Source organism: Scyliorhinus torazame, chromosome 8, assembly GCF_047496885.1.
Source record: "Scyliorhinus torazame isolate Kashiwa2021f chromosome 8, sScyTor2.1, whole genome shotgun sequence".
Taxonomy (NCBI): Eukaryota; Metazoa; Chordata; class Chondrichthyes; order Carcharhiniformes; family Scyliorhinidae; genus Scyliorhinus; species Scyliorhinus torazame.
In genome coordinates this window covers 35,611,936-35,627,249 of record NC_092714.1, presented here as the reverse complement: position 1 = coordinate 35,627,249, position 15,314 = coordinate 35,611,936, and the positions used below count along the sequence as shown (strand labels likewise).

Sequence of the window (15,314 nt, the reverse complement as noted above, 5' to 3'; positions counted from 1 at the left end):
ATTCGAGTGTGCGAGTGTCAGAATGTGTGTATCAGGCTCACTCCCAGTCTCAGGTTGCTCACTTACACACCCTCGCCCACTTTGTGAGTGGTGTGAGTGTGCGTTGGTGTGTGAGGTTGAAGGTGAATGGGAAACATATAACTGGGAGTAATGCGGACATATGCTCATCCTCACGCACATACACCACACACCCAGTGTAGTGGCGGTGGGGGGGGGGGAAGATGACCTCTTTATGGACTTGCTCCTGGACCCAGAAAAGTTGGCTATGAATAGGTCTAATAATAACAATAATACTCTTTATTAGTGTAATAAGTAGGCTTCTATTAACACTGCAATGAAGTTACTGTGAAAATCTCCTCGTCGCCACACTACGGCGCCAGTTCGGGTACACAGAGGGAGAATTCAGAATGTCCAATTCATCTAACAAGCACGTCTTTCGGGACTTGTGGGCAGAAACTGGGGCGCCCAGAGGAAACCCACGCAGGCACGAGGAGAACGTGCAAACTCTGCACAGACTGTGACCCAAACCGGGAATCGAACCCGGGTCTTTGGCGCTGTGAAGCAATAGTGCTAACAACTGTGCTACCATGGCACCATTCTAGGGAGTGAGTGCTTGAGGGGTAATTTGTCCCGGCTGTTTGCCCTTCCACTGTGGCTATGTTCATAGTCGGGTATCCCTGGAAAGGAAGCATGCGGTGTCTGTCAGCACAATTGAGTCCTTCCATACCTGATGGGCACCGCGGGGACGGAGGTGCATATTCAATCCCTTTAATCACAATTTGTTTTGATGTCTTAAGATTCCTTTGAGATTATGTTTATTTTGATGTATTATTTCATTAAGGAACTGCATTTTAAATTTACCCCACAGTCTGTTGGTTTCATTTATTTGGTTAATGAAAAGCAGCACACCCACTTGCACAAACACACACACACTTGACTTCACACATTCACATACAATTGCTCTCTTGCATGCTCTCTACTCCTGAAAATCTATTTTTCCTCCAGCAAACTCCCTGGTGCTGGTCTTCACCCTTCCAATGAAAGACTGTTTCTTTCCTACATCTGCTGCTGATAGGCTGACGAGTGAGAGAGAAACAATCGCTGACTGGAGGAGCAGCCCTCTTGCAGACTCTTCAACTTCACTTACCCGTCCTTCCAGCATTTTGAACAGTGGCTTTGGACGGGAGGTGGGTGGGGGGGTACGTAGAGGGGCTTCATGAGCTGCATCCGGCCCAGGGTTCAGACAAGTCTGGTTTATTTTGCCTGCTTTGTTTGTGCCATTTTATATATGAGACATTGTTCATTGGTCTGTGATGCAGACAAATGTGAGTATTTGATTTTCCATCGCATAAATCTCTGAAAGGATTTATGGATGTTCCATTCCAGAAAACCAGATGGTGAAGGAAAGAACTGGAGCCAATCTTTATGCACTTTAAAAGCTTTGTTTGCAGAGATTCGCATTGCAAACATGTAGCTCCTAACCTAACCCACACAGTTTCAACCTGCTCCTATTTATAAGAAAACAAGCAAATTCCCAATTTTATAAAATTCCTGCACCATATGTGGGCTTCGCTGGCTAGGCCAGAAATTATAGACCACCCCTAATTGCTCTTCAGAAGGTGGTGGTGAGCTCCCTGCTTAAACTGCTGCAGTTCCCATGGTGTAGGTACACCCACAGTGCTGTTAGGAAGGGAGTTCCAGGATTTTGACCCAGTGAAGGAATGGCGATATATCCTCAAATCAGGACTTGGAGGGGAACTTCCAGATGGTGATGTTCCCATGTGGCTGCTGCCTTAGTCCTAGATGGTAGTGGATGTAGGTTTGGAGGGTGATGTCTAAAGAGCCTTGGGGAGTTCCTGCAATGCACCTTGTAGATGATACACATGGCTGCCACTGCATCGGTGGTGGAGAGAGTGAATGTTTGTGGATGGGGTACCATGGGCTGCTCTGTAGTGGATGGTGTTGAGCTTCTAGAGTGTGTTGGAGCTGCACTCATCCCGGCACGTGCAGAGTACACCGTTACATGCCTTGTAGATGTTGGTCAGAGTTTGGGGAGTCAGGAGGTGAGTTAATGTCCACTACCCGCATACATTTGAACACAATTAATATTGGGTGTCCTTAAAGATAGATCGTTTCTTCATTACAGGATGGCCTGATTCAATGATCACGAGCACAATCTACCAGCCGTGTGGCCGGTGACCACCGGGAGCCGGGAGAATGTGGCCTGAAACGGGCAGTGCATATCTAAATGAACCTAATAGCGGGGATTTGACCCAGATCTCACCGGGCGTAGCAAGTCCGGTGCACCGCGATCGGCTTGGTGCCCAGTGAGAAACCCGGTTTGGGCTTCTCCCGTGGTGCACCCAATACAATGGGATTGACGCCAGGGTGGGAAAACCGTGCCCAGAGTCAGGACAAACATATTGGGAATAGGAATAAGTGAACCTGGGCATAATTCAAAGGAACATATCAATGATTATTCTAGGGAAAGTCAGGAACATGTAGTTAAGAATTGTAAATTGATTGTTATCTCTTGGGAATATTTGTATCCCTCCCGTGAAACCTTTAAGATAACTTCCTTTGAAAGTCTGCCTTCTATCCAACTTTATCCAAGTCATCTGAAACATGCAGAGAAAGATAAGGAAATATCTTCAGATAAAAACACCTTGACCTTTAAATGTAATTATCCGAAAGTCCAATGTTATTGGGATACGCCTGTGTGTGTGTGTTGTATGTTTGTGTGTGTAAATATGATTTGTTATGTGTGAAGTAACTCATGTGTGGGTATTCATGATCAGTCTGTAGAGGAGCAGGACACAGGCATGCTTAGCTGCTTGACCACCACAACATGAAATGGTAAGTCATCAGGCAAACGTACTCCATGGAGAAAGCAACTGTCAAACAATCTGGATTGAGATAAACACATTGACACCTGCTATTGACATATCTGGATTAAGAAAATGGAGGGCTAGGCGGAAATAATACAAAGAATTTAAAATAGCAATGAGGAAAGCAAAGGGGGGGGCCATGAAAGAGCACTGGCGGGTAGGTCCAGGGAGAATCCCAAGATAATCTATAAGTATATTAAGGGGAATAGGACAACCAGGGAAAGGGTAGGGCCCTTTAGGAACCAAGGGGGCAATCTGTGCATGGAGTTGGAGGATATTGGTAGGGTGTGAAACAAATACTTAATATCTGTCTTCACTCGGGAGAAGGATGATGTTAGTACAGATTCCAGGGAGAGGGACTGTGAGGTTGTTGAACATTTTGACATCGGGAGTGATGAGGTTTTGGCAGATTTAAAAGTGGACCCGTCTCCTGGTCTGGATGAGTGAGAAACATAGAAAACAGGAGCAGGAGGAGGCCATTCGGCCCTTCGAGCCCGATCCGCCATTCATTATGATCATGGCTGATCATCCACTTCAATAGCCTAATCCTGCTTTCCCACCCGTACCCTTTGATCCCCTTTGCCCCAAGTGCTATATCTAACTGCTTCTTGAAAACATACAGTATTTTGTCCTCATCTGTTTCCTGTGGTAGTGAATTCCACAGACCAAACACGCTCTGGGTGAAGAAATTTCTCCTCATCTCTGTCCTAATGGTCTACCCTGTATCCTCAGACTGTGACCCCTGGTTCTGGACACTCCCACCATCCGGAACATCCTTCCTGCATCTACCCTGTCCAGTCCTGTCATAATTTTATAGGTTTCTATGAGGGGTATGGACAGGGTGGATCGGAAACAGCTGTTCCCCTTAGTTGGAGGGGCAATAATGAGGGGGCATAATTTCAAGGTGAGGGCAGGACGTTTAATGGGGATTTGAGGTGAAGCTTTTTCATTCAGGAGGCGATGGGAGTCTGGAATGCACTGCCTGGAAGGGTAGCAGTGGCAGGAAACCTCACAACCGTTAAAAAGTGCGTAAGTGAGCACTCAAAATGTCACAACATTCAAGGCTCTGAGCCAGGTGCTGGAAAATGGGGTTCAGATAACTTTAGTGTCATTTTCTCAGTGCAGACCTGATGGGTTGAAGAGCCTCATTGTACTGTATGACTCTATGACTGGTTGCTGATTTTTGCCTTAGTTTAATTGCTCTTGTTCTATCACCTTTGCTCTTGAGTCGCCAGGTATCTTTCTGATACCGCCACGTGGTTCAAGTCCGAGTAATGATTAATAATCCAACACACCGCTTAGTAAGAGTTAAATCAACGCACATTTATTATATACAGTAATCAATACTTATACATTAATTCTACTTCTAAGCTACTTCCTACAACTAACAGGCCAATACTTAACTTTGGGAATGGCCCACCAGGTCAGGGAAATGAATGGCCTTTCGTATGGGTTCTGAGCCTGCGGGATTCGAAGCTGGTACAGGTCGATAGTCAGGAGTGCCTATCTTGTAGCGAGCGTTGAAGTAAGATTTACGATTTGAGCGGTTGTTGCAGATGGTCATCAGAAGGGTCTCGAAGGGTGCGGAAGGACGAAGAAGGGTCGATTTGAACTTGGACTCTATTCTTATAGTCCCCAGGGGCTTCCCGCCTTTCGGGGCGGACCTTGTACCTGGTTCCAAGTGATTGGACTTTGTCCCAATCACTTGGTTCGATATTCTCCAATGCTGGAGCGATTCCTTGATCGATGGGCGGTTTTGGGGTGGTCGTTCACCTCTCTTTGTGTAGGCTCCTGCTGGCGCCGAAAAGTCTGGATTGGCTTTGTGTGTCTAATTTGTTGCACATTGTTCCCGGCGATTGCTAATTAATATGCAGTTGGCTGGTGTGTTGTTATGCTGATGGCTGCAGGTATTGGTTCTGTCTGGCCTTCCCAGAGGCGAATACACAGTTTTACCTGCAGCTGCTTGTTTGAGTCCTGTTGGCTGATTTTCCCATCAGCCTTTTCCGTTCGCCATTTTAAATCGGGAGTTAGCCATTTTAACTGGCTACAGACTGTATGAATTATCCTCAATATGGGTTGGGGGAACAAAGCACTGGAGAAGCTGTTAAGTGCATGAACGATTTGTTGTTGGAAGCAATGTACTCAGAACATGCCAATAATTTATAATTAGCGGCATTAATAATTGCTAAAAGCCTGCACTTGAGAATTCCGAATTGAAATGGCGGGCAGAATTTAGTGGAGCCTGTTGGCGCAGGCATGATGTTGGGCAGCCAAGAGAATTGGGCTTGAATACCCATATCTGATTCGCAGTGTTGGGAAAACTGACACTAATTTAGACTCCTCAATGAGCCATTTATACATAAATATCACTGATCACACTCGGATCCAGCGCTGGCTCAGTGACTTAATGGGATTCAACCAGGTCAGAGGCCACACAGCAAACCCTGCTTGGTACACCTCCGGCCTCGGAAGAGGGGGCCCTCATCAACGTCACACAGTGCTCAGTACGGGGACTGATACTGGGCAAGTGGAGCTGCTGAAAGCCACTCCTTGCGTTGCAGCTGGACCCCTTCTTTCGTCAGGGACCCACTCCCCGTGACCCCCATTCCACCCCACTCAACTGTCTCCAAGGTTCTAAAGACGGTCCCTGGTGAAGGCCTCAGGGCATTTCTGGCAGCAGCCACTGCTCCTGGTGGCACTGCAAGCAATGGAGAGCTGCAGGCCTCTGATTAGCTGGCAGCTCACGGGGTGAGATTTCTGTCCTCTGGGGTCCTTGGTCACATGGCAGACCCAAAGCTGGCCAGTCAAGTGTATGATTACTTTTAAGTGACCAAGTCCTGCTGACAGAAGCAATACCGACATCCCACCAGTTCTCCAACCATGCAAATTGATGCCAAAATAGGGCAGACCAAAGCTATCCTGTGTGGTAATGGCTGCCACAATCAGATCATTGCTCATTGAATATCATGCAAACTCAAGAAAGGACCTAAGACTGTGACTTTCAGTCCTGAAAAGTGCCCAGTATGTCTCAGATTATCCTGGTGTCTCAAAACTTCCAGCTTCAGGTGAAGCCAGCCATTTTGCGCTGCTGCTATGCAGTACAAGTGGATACTCACCACCAATACGATGCTACCTTCAAGCCAAAAATATATTTTGCCTGCCACACAAATGAGTTATATGTTATATGAATTTCGGTGTTAATAATGTGACATAGAGGTCAATAGGTCATATGTCCCAAAGACTGGTGGGCACATCAAACACCATGTCCCTTCAGCTGTTTGCAACAGGCAGGGAGCACTGACTATACTCTGATTGGCTGAAGCTGCCCCCACCCTAATTGCTGAGAGGCAGTTAGCTGTCAGTCACCTGAGGCCTGTTTAGTGGCACAAGGGTGTACATTGTATTCATCCGTTTGAAGCTTAAATAGTGTGACGCATCTTGTTTAGCTGGGTTCTGTATAAAAGGCAGACAGAAAGCGCACTCAGTAAGCTTTGCGCAGGTGAAGGAGACACAGCCTGAATGAGTGAGACACAGCCAGAGTGGGAATTGGAACTTGGTAATTTGGGCAGTGTGGTAGTTCGGCGCGGAGTGGGAGGAGGTGCTGTTTCCCTTTTTGTTCTGTTTCCTTCGTTTGGCTTTGTAACTGGTAATCAACAGGGAGAGATCCAGAGTGCATTCCGGGAAGCAGAGAGAAAACCAGAGAGCACCCTGGGAAGGTAGGTGATATAAAATCTTACCCCCAGGTTCCAGCGGCCTTCATTTTCGGGAGCGAAAGAGAGAAAGCTGGGGAGCAGCTTGGGAACAGGTAAGCAATAGATATTCTGCTATTCTGAGTGATCCGACTGGGGGGGGGAAACTGAAAAGTGACGTCACAGGAAAGCTGTGACCTGATTGACTGAAACGGAATCTGCACTAAATTTAAAAATTAAACATTGTTAAACTAATTAATCATAATTAATTAATTACTTAATCATAATTTAGAGGGGTACCTAAGCCAGAGATCGGAGAGTACTGTATTTAGCTTTTACATTTATAGTAGAAATCTAGTGCTAGGAAACATAGTCAACAGTAACGTTTAAAAAATTTTTTTAAATTTAATTTACTAATTAATTGACGCAATGTCAAATAGAGGGGTGCAGTGCTCTGACTGTGAGATGTGGAAGGTCCGGGAGGCCTCCAGCGTCCCGGATGGCTTCATCTGCAGAAAGTACACCCAACTGGAGCTCCTCACAGACCACATGGTTCGGTTGGAGAAGCAGTTGGATGCACTTAGGAGCATGCAGGTGTCGGAAAGCGTCATAGATAGCAGTTATATAAATGTGGTCACACCCAAGGTGCTGGCAGAGAAATGGGTGACCACCAGAAGGGGTAGGCAGTCAGTGCAGGAATCCTCTGTAGTTGTCCCCCTCTCGAACAGGCATACCCCTTTGGATACTGTCGGTGGGAATAGCCTATCAGAGGAAAACAGCAGCAGCCAGAACAGTGGCACCATGGCTGGCTCTGAGCCTTTTGAACGGAGGGACAAGGCGGTGCGGGCGGGCTCCGGGGTCCTGGGCGGGAGCGCGGGGCGATCTGGCCCTGGGGGGTGCCCCCACGGTGGCCTGGCCCGCGATCAGGGCCCACCGATCCGCGGGCGGGCCTGTGCCGTGGGGGCACTCTTTTTCTTCTGCCTTCACCATGGTCTTCACTATGGCGGAGACGGACGAGACGCCCTCCCCTGCCCATGCGCGGGGATGACGTCAGCAGCCGCTGACGCTCCCGCGTCGCCCGGCGAAGACCTTTTGGCCCCGGCTGGTGTGGCGCCAAAGGCCTTTCCCGCCAACCGGTGGAGCGGAAACCGCTCCGGCATGGGCCTAGCCCCTCAAGGTGAGGGCTTGGCCCCTAAAGATGCGGAGATGTCCGCACCTTTGGGGCGGCCCAACGCCAGAGTGGTTCCCACCACTCCATCACGCCGGGACCCCCCGCCCTGCCGGGTAGGGGAGAATCCCGCACGAGGTGTTTGGCGTCTTGAAAAATATTAAGATGGATAAGTCCCCAGGGCCTGATGGGATCTACCCCAGAATACTGAAGGAAGCAAGAGAGGAAATTGTTGAGGCCTTGTCAGAAATCTTTGGATCCTCACTGTCTTCTGGTCATGTCCCGGAGGACTGGAGAATAGGCAATGTTGTTCCTTTGTTTAAGAAGGGTAGCAAGGATAATCCAGAGAACTACAGTCCTGTGAGCCTTACGTCAGTGGTAGGGAAATTACTGGAGAGAATTCTTTGAGATCTACTCCCATTTGGAAGCAAGGAGTCGTATTAGCGAGAGGCAGCACGGTTTTGTGAAGGGGAGGTCGTGTCTCACTAACTTGTTAGAGTTTTTCGAGGAGGTTACAAAGATGATTGATGCAGGTAGGGCAGTGGATGTTGTCTATCTGGACTTCAGTAAGGCCTTTGACGAGGTCCCTCATGGCAGACTGGTATAAAAGGTGAAGTCACACGGGATCAGAGATGAGCTGGCAAGATGGATACAGAACTGGCTAGGTCATAGAAGGCAGAAAATAGCAATGGAAGGGTGCTTTTCTGATTGGAGGGCTGTGACTAGTGGTGTTCCGCAGGGATCACTGCTGGGACCTTTGCTGTTCGTAGTATGTATACATGATTTGGAGGAAAATGTAACTGGTCTGATTAGTAAGTTTGCGGACGACACAAAGTTTGGTGGAATTGCGGATAGCGATGAGGACTGTCAGCAGGATTTAGATCGTTTGGAGACTTGGGCGGCGAGATGGCAGATGGAGTTTAATTCGGACAAATGTGAGGTGATGCATTTTGGAAGGTCTAATACAGGTAGGGAATATACAGTGAATTGTAGGACCCCCAAGAGTATTGACAGTCAGAGAGATCTTGGTGTACAGGTCCACAGGTCACTGAAAGGGACAACACAGGTGGAGAAGGTAGTCAAGAAGGCATACGGCATGCTTGCCTTCATTGGCCGGGACATTGAGTATGAAAATTGGCAAGTCATGTTGCAGCTGTATAGAACCTTAGTTAGGCCACACTTGGAGTACAGTGTTCAGTTCTGGTCGCCACACTACCAGAAGGATGTGGAGGCTTTAGAGAGGGTGCAGAAAAGATTTACCAGGATGTTGCCTGGTATGGAGGGCATTAGCTATGAGGAGCGGTTGAATAAACTTGGTTTGTTCTCACTGGAACAAAGAAGGTTGAGGGGCAACCTGATAAAGGTCTACAAAATTATGAGGGGCATAGACAGAGTGGATAGTCAGAGGCTTTTCCCCGGGGTAGAGGGGTCAATTACTAGGGGGCATAGGTTTAAGGTGTGAGGGGCAAGGTTTAGAGGAGATGTGCGAGGCAAGTTTTTTACGCAGAGGGTAGTAGGTGCCTGGAACCCACTGCCGGAGGAGGTGGTGGAAGCAGGGACGATAGTGCTGTTTAAGGGGCATCTTGACAAATACATGAATCGGATGGGAACAGAGGGATACGGACCCCGGAAGTATAGAAGATTTTAGTTTAGACGGGCAGCATGGTCATGAAGGCTTGGAGGGCCGAAGGGTCCGTTCCTGTGCTGTACTTTTCTTTGTTCTTTGTTCTTTATACTCAACCAGCTCATGCTTGCAAAACTCATAACATGGTGTCCAGTGTCGGATGTGATCCTGGGATTGGACAGCCCTTACTGAATAATCCTGAGTGTGGTAAGAATTGCATGAGCAACCAATTTAAGATAATCAGTTGGACTCACAATGTAGCTCAGGTTTGCGTGCTAGAAGCTACTTGTATTTTTAAAAATAAATTTAGAGTACCCAATTCATTTTTTCCAATTAAGGGGCAATTTAGCGTGGCCAATCCACCTACCTTGCATATCTTTGTGTTGTGGGGGTGAAACCCACGCAAACACGGGGAGAATGTGCAAACTCCACACGGACAGTGACCCAGGGCCGGGATCGAACCTTGTACCTCAGCGCTGCGAGACTGCAGTGCTAACCACTGCATTACCGTGCTGCCCAGCTACATGTATTCTTACATGATGTGGAGATGCCAGCGTTGGACTGGGGTGAGAAGTCCTACAACACCAGGTTAAAGTCCAACAGGTTTGTTTCGAATCATTAGCTTTCGGAGCACTGCTACTTCGTCAGGTGAATGAAGAAGTGGGTTCCAAAAACATATATATAGACAAAGTCAAAGATGCAATACGATACTTTGAATACAGGTTTTTGCAGGTAATTAAGTCTACAGGTCCAGACGGAGCCACTGGAATCTTTAACCTGGTGTTGTAAGACTTCTTACTGTATTCTTACAGAGGGCCCTGTTCTTTGCAAACAGAAAGAATGTATCCAAGAAAGGCCTGTTTCAATGCTGCCCATAAACAAAAGCTTGTGGGAGAACTGCTCCCTGGTGCATTCACCACAACAACGCCTCTACCAATCAGAGTCGACTTGGCAACCAAGCGACAACCTTTTTCTCATGCAGTATAAACTGGTGTTCCCTTGAAATTTGGTATTCTTGTATCTGTCCTGATGCGTGCAAGACTTCAACAGCATGTTTTCAGCAATACTCAAATTCTGTACGACCAAACGACTGTGGAATGAATGTCTCCAAATAATCTGGGCCCCATGTCCGGAGCGGTAGATGAGTGTTCTACTCATCTCAGCACCCCAAAACCGACCTGGAGTTAAAAATCAGGACCATATGTCGACTACTTGTTCTTCGTGCAGAAGGCCTTAATGCAGTAATGTTTTTCTCAGCACTTTCCTGTAACCGCCACACTATTTTCTTCCTTTTCCTTATTTAATGATCCATATTTGTGCTATATTTAATTTCTGATACACAATTCCTCCCATAGCAACCCTGTCCAATTAAGTTAAAGAAAATGACTCCAGAGATCCTAGGATCCGACTGAAAGCTTCATACACGAACTGTGAGCCAAAGCACTGGGTATCAAGTGGACTTGCATATTACTTTTAAAGTGACACATCAGGCTCAAGACCTTGGTAACAGTCTTGTTTGTTACATGAGTCAATGAGTAACTCAGCTGCACAATTAACTGGTTGACATTGGAAAATGTATTTGGCTCCGTGCTGACATTTTGACTCCTTATCTTGGTGCACTGAGCCTACACATTAAAAAAAAAATCATAGTGAGACTTTGACATGGGCTCTGCAGCGATTTAACTATTTAATGTTTCAAAATCTCCTTTTAAATCATTGCTTCAATGATTGTGGAACATTGCAATGGTACAAGTCAATCAAGATTCTTGCGGAATGGAAGACCCCGTCCTTTAAAACAAGCCTGAGAAGAGAAAGTTCAATTTAAAATTGAGCGTTTGGCTATTGGCTCAATGATTTATAAGGCACTATTGAAATCTCTTTCACAGCAGCTCTATGGGCTGAAGTGGTGTTGCACCCTCTTATCCTGTGCACCGACTGTGTAATTAATCTCTCTAATATCTGTACTGCAATTCTTTTAATTTATTGTGCTATATGGTAATCCCAAGGTTATTCTTGGTGAAAACACGTTGCCCTGTGTGCAAAGCTCAGATATTTTTGATGAGTAAACCCAGGAAGGGGAATCTTGTTTTGTATTCATTCACAGGACATGGGCATTGGTGGTATGGTCAGCATTTATTGTCCCGTCATAATTGCCCTTGAGGGGGTGGTTGTTTGCCACCTTCCTGAACTGAGGGGCTTGCTAGGCCATTTCAGTCGGCAAGGGACGGGCGGCATGGTGGCAGAGCGTTGGCACTGCTACCTCACAGTGCCAGGGACCCGGGTTCAGCATTACCCCAGGGCATTACCCTGGGTCCCTGAATTACTAGTCCGTGACAATACCACTATGCTGCTGCCTCATTTAAACTTTCCAGTTGCCGTGGCAGGATTTGAACTCACGTTCCTTGCTTCATAACGCCCCAGAAATATAAAGCAGTAAAAGTCAGAACTGAAGGGTACTGGTAAAACGTGTCTGAACTGGTCTTGCTTACATTAAAGTAGAACGGCAACATAACTGGTGCCAGTGTTATCGATTTTTACTGGGATTTGAACATTTTGAACATTATTTTTCCCTTCTGTGAGTCAAGTGGAATAATCACTACCCTACCCTGCCTACTTATTCTGAATTGGCACATAATTGGGACTGTTCAAAAGGAGGTCATCTGTACTTTCAGTATTGCACTCCCGCCACAGGTCTTATGCTTTAAGACAAATAGTTGCAAGCAATATAGGAAACGGGCCCAGATTTTAAAAATTAATTTACGACACGCTGGCTAGGCCAGCATTTATTGCCCAGCCCTAGTTGCCTTTGAGAAGGTGGTGGTGAGTTGCCTTCTTGAACCGCTGCAGTCCCTCAAGTGTAGGTACACCCTCAGTGCTGCTGGAGAGAGCGTTGTAGGATTTTGATCCAGTGATTGTGGAGGAACGGCGATATATTTCCAAGTCTGGATAGTGTGTGACTTGGAGGGGAACTTCCAGGTGGTGGTGATCCCATGTGTCTGCTGCCCCTGTCCTTATCGATGGCAATGGTTGTGGGTATGGAAGTTGCTGCCGAAGGAGCCTTTTGTTGTGTTAGGTACACTGGTCTAACACTGGCTGCAACTGGATGCAGCTTGGATCAGAAAGATACTCCAGACCTTAAAGTTAGTTCAATCAGGCTTATTGAACTAATAGCACAGTTAACACTGTTCTCTGTAAGTTCGACTCTCTGCTAACTTAAGTGTGGTTACTCTGTTTGACTGAACCAGACTAGCTCTTAGCCACATGGTGGAGGTTTGAGATTGTAACAACACCCTTGACTGACTCTCTAGATGTTCATCTGGAAAGAGGCAGAGTGTGAGTACCTCATGTCTTTTATAGTCAGATCCCACCCCTGAGTGTCCTGCCTGCTTATTGGTCATGTGAAATGAAATGAAATGAAAATCGCTTATTGCCACGAGTAGGCTTCAATGAAGTTACTGTGAAAAGCCCCTAGTCGCCACATTCCAGCGCCTGTTTAGGAGGCTGGTACGGGAATCGAACCGTGCTGCTGGCCTACCTTGGTCTGCTTTAAAAGCCAGCGATTTAGCCCAGTGTGCTAAACCAGCCCCGCTAAACCAGAACCATGTCCTGTTCTCTGTGTCCATTAGCTGCTTGTCTGTATATCATTATGTGTGTGTCCGCATATCATGACACCTTTAACCGCGGGGGGGGGGGGGGGGGGGGCAGTTAATCCAAACACCTGGTGCTGGATTGTGGGCCTGAAGAGACCGAGGCAGGTAAATAATTACATTCAAATCGAAGTTTCCTCATGGGTCTCAAGGTGCAGGAATTCACCTCCAGGCCTCACAAGTAGGCCTTGGGCCTAGCTTATCGTGGGGTTTTCCCACACTACCGCAAGCCCCCATCCCAATTGAATCCAAAGGCAGCCTCAGCACTTACCTTGGACCCAGCTGGAGCCTCCTGCTGCTAAACTCCCACTCATGCAAGTCAGTCTGCCAGCAATTGGGTGGGTCAGCAGGAACATTTATAGGTGATGAGGACCAACCATTATCAGCGGAACCTCGACACTCCAGACATCCCATGTTCACTGCCCACGTTAGGCTCCATGTCGACTGCACTTGCCCTGCCCCATCCCTTTGCACTCTAACCTATTAAAACAAATTCTGGAAATTCTCCTGGGGGGAGGTTATACAGCTCCACCTTTATGATATGATAACTGGAGTGGTGATCTCCTTTGTCCTGTTGCCTGTTCAGCTAACCCTTCTCTGCTAATATTACAGGATAATATTCACACTTTCAGGGGAGGTTCTACTCTAAATTTCTGTTGCTTGACTGCCTCTAGCTGCCTGCTTTTTAAAAGATAAACAATGCGCAACTCATTTATGATGGTTTAATATGTCATTGAGGTGTGGCAGCTCACATGATGATAGTTCCTTGTGAAGAGTTTTTATTTTAATGGAAAAGGGTTCTGGTTGCTCTAAGGAAGAAATGAATGCACAAAAGGGCCCGTCATCTGTGTTTTCGTATTTCAGTTCAGCTTGTCGAAGTCGGAAGGGTTACTTCTCCATCGCGTGACATTTGCTGCAAGCCATCACCTATTTTGGACCGTCACAGTCTCATCTTGATCCGACAGATTTTGAAGAGCCCTGACTACGTTCTCATTGATGTAGAACTTTGTAAAATCTGAGCCCGAAGCAATTTGCCCCCTGGATTTCCTCGCATCGTTAGCAATGTAGGTGTGGTATGGGTCTTCTGTGTGCTCTTGTCTCCTTGATCTCACAGTGCTGGCTAGCATTGTGATAATAATGAAGGTGAAGATGCCAAACATCACCAGAATGTACAAATAGGCAAACAGAAAATCTTCTTCCTGGAGCGTTTTATTTAAGGCTGCCGCCTGCTTTTTCTGGGCCAAGTAGTCCTTGTAAAACTGTATGAAAAACTTTTCGAACGTGAGCGTTATGTTCGACACTTCGGAACTCGTGGCACTCACAGTTTCCATTGCACCAGTTCTACAGGGAAAGACATTGAGAAGGAATTCAGATTAGTATTTCAGCTCCCTTCCTTTTGTTCACAAATGCAATATTTTCCCAGTTACAGTATGGCACAGAAGGTCACAATTGGCTCCCCACCTCTTTTCCCTCTTCTACCCTCACTCCATCCTCTAGCAAGGACAGTGGAAACACAAATTCTCAACCTTGACCTTGTCCGACTGATGCAGCGAAATGATTTGCTTCATGCAAATGCAGAGACAGCGTGTTTGTTTTTTAAAAATCCATTCTGCGGAAAATATCACCCAGATAGTCAATTACACAATTACACATAATCAACAGGATCCTAACTCAATTCTACAGACCAAATGCAGGAAGGTTTGTAACCGGAGAACTCGCAGATTTCAGACAAATGAAGAGGGTACTGGGAAAACAGCATGCATCTCCGCCATGCTGTGCTAATCTTATTACAATTACGCAGCACATCCTCGAAGCTTCTCTCCGCCTGGTTGATGCTGTGTGACTACAGAACTGAAAAAAGGCACCTTTTTATTCAAAGCTTCCATCTCACTGGAGGATGCTTCAGGCCAATACAAATCCAACAACCTACTCTGAAAACCCTGCTCACATTTTGTCAGTTGTGACAAGTTCCACTGACGAATGTGATATAAAATAGTTAGTTTAACTATATTAGTTACAGTAATGTAGATGGAGGCCAGTCTAATTCTAGTGAGTTCACAGACAAAGGATTTCAGAAAGCATGGCAAGGAAGGGGGGAGGGGTGTCTGGTGGAGGAGGAGAAAAGGATGCTGGGTAAAAAGAGGCCCAGGGTTAAGGAATGAGAAGTGAGCCAATTAGGATGTATGACCAGGTCAGGAGGGGTATAGGATGACCTATGAGAATCGTGTATGTGAAACTTGATGCCATTTGAATGTATTTGTAGAGATTCCTTTGTCTCCAATAGCACTCGGTTCGGAA

General features: G+C 46.7%; 1 long non-coding RNA gene across 1 annotated transcript in view; it reads right to left on the bottom strand.

Annotated features, from left to right (window-relative positions):
• Window positions 1–14,337: 14,337 nt before the first annotated feature.
• LOC140427752 (uncharacterized) overlaps window positions 14,338–15,314 on the bottom strand; it is a 109,335-nt gene continuing 108,358 nt past the window's right edge. Inside the window, exon 3 of the long non-coding RNA XR_011948626.1 lies at window positions 14,338–14,357. This is a non-coding gene — a long non-coding RNA (uncharacterized lncRNA). The remainder of the gene's footprint in view (window positions 14,358–15,314) is intronic.